Source organism: Clavelina lepadiformis, chromosome 6 (genome assembly GCF_947623445.1).
Source record: "Clavelina lepadiformis chromosome 6, kaClaLepa1.1, whole genome shotgun sequence".
NCBI lineage: Eukaryota > Metazoa > Chordata > Ascidiacea > Aplousobranchia > Clavelinidae > Clavelina > Clavelina lepadiformis.
The window spans coordinates 14,194,614-14,205,132 of record NC_135245.1 but is presented as its reverse complement, the minus strand read 5'-3'; positions in this window follow the sequence as shown (position 1 = coordinate 14,205,132).

Here is a 10,519-nt window from a genome sequence, read left to right as displayed (position 1 = left end):
ACGCTTTACGTCCCGTATGCAACAGCAGTCCCGTCGTGGATCGAACCCCAGTCGTTAAGGATGTCATTGTAAGTATCATCCGCGTCCGCATGTCTCGTTCAGTCCGATGGACCCCCTGACGGCTCGTCACTTTGCTGCCGGTGACTGTTCCGGCCAGCGCTTTGCTTTTCGTGTCGTGCCACCTAGACATTAATTCCCATACCTTCCTCTAAGCTCCGTGCCGTCGTCAACTGTAAAGCTTGCCAAAGTCAGTACTGAAGATGACTTCAAAAGAAAAGCAAGTTAGTTTGATGTCATTCTACACATGCTCGAGGTAAGTTGAAAGTAGGAGGCTCTGGCTTCATGTTTTCTCAACGAAAAACAGCAACTAAATTGCAGCTGACACAGTTATGGAGTCTGCAGTGTTTTGCTCCCATAGGAAAGCGCAATAAATAAAGTTATCAAGACGTCGGAAAAGAGCACAATATCTTACGATTCTTCCTTTTGTACGTGGTTTACCTTTATGTGGAATATTAGCTTTGTTGGTAATATTGTTATTAAAGCCCATTAGCCAGCAAAAGTGCTGCCCCCTAGTGGCGGACCCATTAAATAAACCTAGCATGTTATAGTGGGTATGCTGAATGAAACAAGAGCAAAAAATGACAAACGGGATAAAACACTGCGGCAGCACCTTGTCGGTATTCTATTTGAATAAAGTAATTCAATCTGAGCTATTAGTTTTGTTGTTCGATTATGTCATGTTAAGGTCTTGTATAGGATCTTTAGAAAGTTGAATCATTCTAGCTAAAGACAGCAATATTTAGTGTTTTGTTTGAAAACTTTAAAACAAGAACCAGTCTTACTTACCAAAAAGTCCTTTTCAGGACTAGTAAGACAATATGACCTACGCAGACAAGGTCAAAAAGAAAAGTCAGTGGGTTTTCAAAGTTCCAGAAAACTACAGCAGAGAATGTGAAGTGACTGCAAAGTTCGCCCAACCAATGAAACGAGGAGAGATATATCAGCTACTCACTTCGATTAAAATGCCACTAAGCGCAATTGAAGGCATAGTTCAACGCCCTGGAAGCATCGTCGATTTCACTGTTGAAAACAAGAAAGGAGCAATAAAATTGGCAAATGCACTAGAACAAGTAGAAGGGATCAACAGTGCAATAGCTCATGGTGACGAACATGCGGAGTTAACTGTCTCATGGGTACCGCCTAACTTCCCCCAAGAAAGTATTAGAGAAGCTCTTGCAAGCCTAGGAATCTCGAAACCAGCCACCTACGGTCGAGATAGAACGAGACAAAAAAAAGACGGAAGGAGAATCTTTACAGTCAAGAAGGCTCTATTAAGAGAATTCAAGCCACCATCTTTCATTTACTTCGGACATTACAGATTCATGCTGAATTATGAAGGTCAAAAAAAAACATGCAGTCGCTGCGCCGAAGACGACCACATCGCAAAAGACTGCCCGTACAGGCAACAACGGAGAGTTGTGACTTCGCAAGCGTGGGAATCAGAAAACTCAAAGACCACAAGAGCATCGGATCAGTCTTCCGATGAAAGCTCGCCAATGCTCGAACGACCGTACATTCCATGTGAAGAGACATTTCCAAAACTTGATAACCCGATGATTCACTCTACGCCAAACGAGGACAAATCCAAAACAGGTAACAAAAATATCAACCAAGAAATTGACCATTTTGACGGTTCAATCAGGGAAACAAAAGAAAACAGAAGCCAACTCACAGCTGAAAGAACAAATAAAGGTCTAAAAAGAAGGGAAAGGGACTCTGGCAGCTCCCAAAACTCGACAAAGGACAAACCTCCCAGCAGGAAACACAAGGACGATGAAGACACCACCGACAACTCAGATGAAGACCCGACAGAATACAGCATTCCAGAGGAACAGGAAAAAGGTACAATACTCTGCGAATGTAACAATTTAATACCGAAACCAGTAGGACGTGAAAAAACATTTTGTCATTCGTGTAAGTTGGTCTACTACAGATGTAACTGTATAGAAAACAACGAAAAATGCGCAAATAGCCTGAGACAAAAAAAGTGTGACAATTGCGATCACCAATACGTGCCAGACGCAACTTTTCTAAACACGACGATTTATTAATGTTTAACTACATCAAAACAATAGCCCATTTAAAAAATGTGTATTTTTGTAAAGTGTTTTGTAATCTGGACATTGTTTTTTATGTTAAAACCTACACCGTTATTTTTTATATCAGTAGAACGAACGTTTTTTTATCTGGAATCAACTTTTATCACTTCAAAAACAATGACTTGCTACCTTAAAATTTGCACCCTAAACTGCCACGGGTTAAATGATAAGGCAAAACGTGCAGAGCTTTTTAGCACCTTAAAGAAAGATAAGGCCCACATTTTTCTACTACAAGAAACCAAATGTCCCCCTGATAAAGAAAATGATTGGTGCAAGGAATGGGGTGAGTCAAAAGCGCTTTTTAATTCGGCACCCAAAAAGAAATTCCAAGACAAGGGAGTCGCAATTCTAATCAATCACCCTGCAATTACATTCAAAGAAGTAAATCACGACGTAGAGGGTAGAATAATCAGTGCGGTTTTATCAATACATGGTCACCTTTTAAAAGTAATAAATATTTACGCACCAAACGTAAATTCCGGAGATATTCGCGAAAACGATAGATTTTTTAAACAAATGTACCAGTATGTCGATGGAAAATTGCCCACAGTCCTAGCCGGCGACTTTAATATTGTCGACGACCTGACTTTAGACAAACATCCCCCTCTTCGAAATCGATATAAAAAAACCGAACTAATGAAACTCTGCGAAACATATGATCTAAAAGATCATTTTCGGGAAATATACGGCCAAAAGAAAATTTATACGTGGCAGAACGGAATCAGCAAATCGCGCCTTGACAGATTTTATCTGTCAAAATATCTCCACGCAACAGAAATTAGCCAGCAACCGTCTCATTTGACAGACCACGAAAAAATAACAATAAACTTAAATGTCGCCGCCCCTCCTCCTAGAGGTATCGGCCTCTGGAAGAATAATACGCAAACTTATGCAGATAAGGAATTTCTCGAAGTTTTAGAATGCAAATGGAAACAATGGTGCACGCTGCAAGAATTTTTATATAAAACCCCCAGTGATTGGTGGACGGACACCAAACGTAGGTTAAAAGCATTAATTGTGGAATTTACAAAAGGCCGACACGCTGAAAGAAAAATGTATGAAGATTACTTAGTGACTAATTTGAAATCCGCACAAAGTCGACTCGGTGACAACCCGGCCAACCACTGTAAATATGTTGAAGCGAAACGAGAACTAAGAAATTATAGAAAGAAACGAATTTATGAATCGATCTTAAAAAACAGAGAAAGTAAAGAAAAAATTGGCTCACGGGAATTTTTTGCACATTTTAATAAAAAACGTTCACAAACATATATCGAAGAAATATATGACAAAAACGGCTTGCCCACCAGCGTACCGGGAGAAATGCTACGAACCACAAAAAATTATTATACCAAGTTATACTCGTCAAGAAAAACAGATGTAGAAATACAAGATTTTTTCATTTCGAGCAATCTGCGCCATATTTCGCACGAAAGTGCTCTAAAATTAGATTGTGAAATAAGCAATGCCGAAATCCAAAACGTTGTCAAGACTCTTGCAAATGGGAAATCGCCTGGGCCGGACGGACTAAGCGGTGAATTTTATAAAACCTGTTGGAATATAATAGGTGACAAAATGAGCGAAATCTTTAAACACTGGTTTAAAGAGAAAAAAATCCCCAAAGAAATTAAGAAAGGTGCCATAACTCTAATTTATAAAAAAGGCGATGATGCAGACCTAGACAACTACCGACCAATTACCCTGTTAAACTTAGACTACAAAATATATACAAAAATACTGGCAAATAGAATAAGGGAAACTCTCAAAGAAGTGATACATGAGCATCAGTACGCCACAAAAGGTAAACAATTATCAGAAGCCACGATCCTTTTAAGAGATTTACATGATAATGCGAAAAGAAAAATGCAAAACCTGTATTTTTTATCCCTTGATTTTAAAAAAGCCTTCGATTCAATAGAACATAATTGGTTAATGAGAGTGTTGACTGAAATGCGGTTCCCAGAAACACTATGTGCATGCATAAGAGATCTGTATAGCGATAGCGTCGCGAAAATAATTTTAAACGGACACCTGTCAAAAGATTTTAAATTGAACCGAGGCGTGAGACAAGGAGACCCCTTAAGCCTGCACTTGTTTTTAATAGCGGTAGAGCCTTTAATGTCTAAGCTCAATGACACTGCACATATCAAAGGTCCTCAGTTAAGCGACAGAAAAGAAGTAAAATGCGTAAATTACGCTGATGACACAACGTTGTGTTTTAAAAACCCTGCTGATATCCATCTCGCGCTCGATTTAGTCGACAGATTTTCAAAAGCATCTGGCTTAACCTTAAACGAAGCTAAAACCAAAGGATTAGCTGTGAATCAGCCGGTAGACAACCCACTCTTGCCCAAACTATCCTGGACAAACACAAGTATAGAGTTATTGGGATATGAAATCGGAAATGTTATAGAACGCCAACAATGGGAAAACTTAATTCCAAAGGTAAAAGAGCAACTAAAAAGTTTGAGCACAAACTATGCCACCTATGAAGCTAAAGCAGTTTTATTAAAATCAAAAATCCTGCCAGTAATTACTCAGGTTGCCAAAACATACCCCCCAGACCAAGACATAATTGGGAAATTAAATAATCATGTTCTGCAGTACGTGCAAGGCAAAGAAACAACTGTTTCTATCGATATTTTACAACGCAATAATTTAGAAGGCGGCTACCGAATGCCAAACATCCAAGTCTACGCCGATCTGACTTATGTCAAATCGATACAAAAGTATTGCCTCGGCAGAGTGATGAACGAGCCAATGTCAACACACGATAGATATGTGGAGTACCAATTAGGACACGTTTTAGCTAATGTACTCGATGTCCAGAAACTAAACAGTATCCCGCACATCGCACAACCAAGTCCCTATTATTGGAAAATCCGGGAAATTGTTGAAAAATACAAACTAAGTAAAGTTGAATTAGCCAGTCCAAAACTAGGAAACACGTATAGACGAATAATCAAAGAAAGCACTCCAGAAACGCAGTCGAGTGAAAAAAACCGAGTTAAATGGGCTAGGATTCATAACCCGTTTTTACCAAATTATTTGAAAACCTTCAACTACAGATGCGCATGGAATCTACTACCCTTTAGGGGAAAATGCGGTTTTTTCCAAATAAACTCTGATACATCGTGCGCATTTTGCGGCATTGGTCCAGATACCGACTACCACACTTTCCGAAAATGCGACAAGATAAAGCGACTTTGGGATACAGTAAAAACGTTTGCGCAAAAATTCGCCAACCTCAACCCGGCTATGACAAAAATCGAGGACTTGGAAAGTTTTAACTTTAAACGGATCGAAAACGAAATAATGGACCAGACTTTGAGCACATTGATCACCATGGTTAAACACCAAATATGGAAAATTAGGAACAAATCTATATATGAGAACAAATCTCCTCCAACCCTTGACAAATTGGTGACAAGCATAGACCGGGCATTTAAATACAGATTCAATCAAATGGTAGAAGGTGGGAGGCTCGAATTGCGTTTGGACCCCGCTTTTAAACTGAATGATTTAATGCCACCGTAATCGTATAAACTCAATCGTAGTGTAATTTGTATTGTATATTGTCTTTACATCGCTATGTTCGTGCCTTTAAAGTTTTTTCGACTATGTATATATCTTGTCAAGCATTGCCGCATGGCACATAAACAAATGGTGTATTTCGTAATTGATTGCGATTATGTTGCTATGTGTGATTATTAGAAGTGAAGGTGGGTCACCTTTGGTATCAATTTGAAAATCATGAACCGAAAAACTATACTGTGTAAATAGTTGTTTTTCGTGTATTCTCATATTTTGTTCCGTGTACCTTTTGTTTGTTTTTTTTTATTATTTGCGTGTTAAGAACTAGCGTGCAAATAAACAAACCAATTGGCTCTTCTTTTTTCTACAAATCAATTGAAAGCAGTGCGAAACGCTTTACGTCCCGTATGCAACAGCAGTCCCGTCGTGGATCGAACCCCAGTCGTTAAGGATGTCATTGTAAGTATCATCCGCGTCCGCATGTCTCGTTCAGTCCGATGGACCCCCTGACGGCTCGTCACTTTGCTGCCGGTGACTGTTCCGGCCAGCGCTTTGCTTTTCGTGTCGTGCCACCTAGACATTAATTCCCATACCTTCCTCTAAGCTCCGTGCCGTCGTCAACTGTAAAGCTTGCCAAAGTCAGTACTGAAGATGACTTCAAAAGAAAAGCAAGTTAGTTTGATGTCATTCTACACATGCTCGAGGTAAGTTGAAAGTAGGAGGCTCTGGCTTCATGTTTTCTCAACGAAAAACAGCAACTAAATTGCAGCTGACACAGTTATGGAGTCTGCAGTGTTTTGCTCCCATAGGAAAGCGCAATAAATAAAGTTATCAAGACGTCGGAAAAGAGCACAATATCTTACGATTCTTCCTTTTGTACGTGGTTTACCTTTATGTGGAATATTAGCTTTGTTGGTAATATTGTTATTAAAGCCCATTAGCCAGCAAAAGTGCTGCCCCCTAGTGGCGGACCCATTAAATAAACCTAGCATGTTATAGTGGGTATGCTGAATGAAACAAGAGCAATTTTTTTTTTTTTGCTTATTTTCTTTTTACCTTGTTTTTCTCTTTGTATCTGTTCAATTTGCTTGCCATGTAAAGAAAGAAAAGTTTTTTAATGATGACGCAGAAGTACAACATTTATCCTATAGACACATAATATTATAATGTAAATAATTCGTTTTTCCAGCGGATTATCATTTATTAATTATTATTAGCCTAATATTATAGACCAAACGTGGGCAAACTGGGGTTCACCGTCATATATTTGGTGGTTCTTCTAGCTGAATAGTAATATATGTTATTGTTCATTATCCATGCGTTGTTTACCATTTTTTTATTGACATTACTGATTTTGATTTGATTACATTACTCGCTGGTGTTTGTAGTTTTCCACAAGTGACTCTTTTATTAAACAAGTTTGCCCACTCCTGGCCTAAACTTACTGTATAATTCTTGGCATCTGACATTTAAAGTGAGGTCAAGTGCAAAAACAGGTTGATCTTTTATGAAAGAAGACTATAAACTGAACATTGCGGTAAACTATGTTTGAAAAATACTTCAGGATTAGTTACTTATCGGCTAAAGAAGATTGCAAAAGGCTCAGTTTTTGGCCGTTGTTGTGAAGTACATCAAGGTTCTTGGTATGTCGTAGATTAGTCACTTTGCTTGACAATGTGGGGATGGCGATGTGGATTATTTTTTGTTTTATGTTGGCCTACTGCCAAAGGCTTTAGTCTTCTCTTTTTCTCCTTGACTATTTTATCTTTGACTCCGTTGCAAATGCTATTTCTGAATGTTTCTTTAAGTCATGCAGCACAACATTCATAAAGTCTAAATTGTTATATTGTCCAAAATATGGTCTCAAATCTGAAACAATTTCATCACCATTTTACATCCGAATAGAGTTACCAATTCAATTGAATAATGATAAGCCAGAAAGTAAAACAGAAAACTCTGAAGAGCTAGAGCTAGCACGATTTGAACCAAACCTAAGCTTTTATATCCTATATCTGAGCCAATCAGCGAAAAACACATTATTTCATTACTACGTATAGATATGTCAGTTTACGTCACCAAAGCTTTTCATCACAAGTACCATCTAACTTTATACACTGTGAAATGAGATGCTACTTGAAACACTCCTAACTCTAGGTCAGTATGTCGGTTTAGAAGTTGTGATGATAATATAAAATTGCTTGCAAATCGAATGCCGCATAGAATACGGAAATCGGCAAAGCAAAGCATTGCGTTACGTGTCGCCTATGCATGACTTCCTGTGTATCGTTATAATTCGTGACGTGATATATTCTTTCATTTATAGCTATTCATTACGTCACACTCTACTAAGTTAACCCTAGAAAGTGGTCGACTTTATTATGTAGCTGTCCCAATGTCTTATTTAATGTAATCGTTTAAACAAGAAACAATATAATCAGTTTATACAGTTGTCATGGTGTACAATTAATTCTAAGATTAAGAAAAGTGAAACAACGACCTGAGACTCATTTACTTCGAGGACAACAATTCTACAGACAAACTTTGTAATTGAAGTGGTCGTCCTTACAGGCTAAGGAACGATAAACAACCATTTCATTACAAAGTCATTGTTTGAATAAGAGGATTAAACAAGAATAATACACTTGTTTAAATATTCAATTGCATCTAACTGGCAAATGGTGATCACTGATCAGTCTAGGGCAAGTTTTTGCAACTTTTGCAACTTTTTTTACAGCTTCCGGCAGCTTCCTAAATACTCAGAATTTATGTAGTATGATGTTTTACGCTGTTGGTAGGAATTTTATATTGCAACTTTTTGCAACTTTTTTCTATTTTTCATGCAACTTTTTACTGCAACTTTTATCAAGTATTGCGCAAAATGTAAAGTAGTGATTTAAAAATCATGCTATAAAACTATTTCTAGTATGGTTCTATTCTTTTTGATTTGCATAACAAAGAGCTATGTGATGGATAGCTGCATCTCAATGTTATCTATGACGCAACACTTGGCTTGCAAGCTAGAAGTTCAACAACCCCAGCCAAGCACGACAGTGCCCGAACTAAATTAGAAGTGGAAGTATGACTTGGCTTTTGGCCGAGCCCGCACAAACGGAAACAGGTTGTGTCTAGTCTTTCGAAGTCAAGTTTTGTTGAGATAGCTTAGTTAGTTAAACTGTGTGTTTATAAAAGTGCATTCGTTATTTTGCAAGTACGAAGCGATAACCTTGATATCGGTTAAGATGACAGTCTAAGGCAGGGATGTCCGACCTGCGGCCCGCTTGAGATTTTTGTGCGGCCCGCTAGTCATTTTCACTCCAAGTAGTATTTTGAGCTTTGAATCTTAGCCTAATTAAAATGTACCAGTCAGCTTTTAGGGGTGCAGTAATAGTATAGTATGGGAGCTGTTACTCTCTCCGTTCGCCTTTTTATTTCTCGTGCGTGAGTAAAGACTGAAGAGAGATTGTTGCGCAATAATGCTTCCGAGACTGATTGAATGAGGCTGCAAATCTTAAACTGTTGGGTTACACAATGGAACCTTTCGAGTATCTCATACCCTAATACTTTTAAAAACTTGTGCATAAATGCAACTTTTTACTGCAACTTTTGTTAAAATTAAGTGCAACTTTCTCACGTTTTTAGTGCAACAAAAACTTGCCCTAGTGATCGAGTTTATAATCAAGTTTATAAAACTGTGGTGTAATTGTAAATGTTGCGAAACCATTTTGAAAATTGCCATATGAATCGTGCAACAGCAATCACAGAAAAGCCCGTTTGAATGCCGGTTGTGGCGTTTGGCTTGTTGTTTCGTGATTTGAATCTATAAAGTTACGTTTGAAAACCTTCCAATCAAATTATGAAAACAATACATAAATTGCAAAGTTCCCATTCAATTTAACACTTTGCTATTTTTGCGGCGTTGGCGTTCCTTACAAAAGTGCTTAACCACAGGAGGCCTTTACGTACTAGACCCAAACTACTCAAATTGTGAGGTCAATGCTAGTAATGTGAAAATGAAATTACAATCTCTTGGATGTTATGATATTTTTTTTAAACCAAAAAATTTGTTTAGCATGAGATTCTCATCGAAAACTGCCATACTTCCCAGTCAGGCCCACGCCATCTTACAGTTTAGTTGCTCTTACCCTTCTTTCGTTACTGTAATAAAACTTTCCATTTATTCAATATCAATCGATCATTTTATTTTTAGCCAAAATCGCGGTGAGGACGAAAAATCAAGCCATTTGTTACTAGGCCTAACACACGCCAATGAACAGGAAAAAGTGACTAAGCCGAAAAGGCTTATTTAAAACGTGCTCAAGAGAAATAACGTTGATAATGGCTGGTAACAACTAGCACGGCCACTAAACCAATAATTTAATTAGTTAAATCCATAAGACATAAGTTGAAAAAACGAATATTAGGCAGACAATCAGGTGGTGCAGTTGAAGCAACTGATGAATGAAAATTGCTTCAGTGCTGTACATCAGTGGATTGGAAATTTTGTAAATTAAACTTTCTGCATAATATCGAGGATTCGAGGTTGTGAGTTTTATTTCTACCGTCAATTTTTATCTAGGCTATAGGCCTATCAGACTTGCTGATCTGGGCTACCACTTTACTACTTTTGGTTTATAACTGCTCTATTTTAAACTGTTTTGTGCATTCTGGCCTACACCCTTTTTAGTTTTTATCAATAACGTATCCTGGAATTTTCCCACTAATTCCAAGTATTGAAAACTAAAGCTTAATCCTTAAACAATCTTCAAATCTGACTCTTCGGTTCATACCACACAAGTTCAAGGGGCTCTCTTTCATGTGTAAGTAAA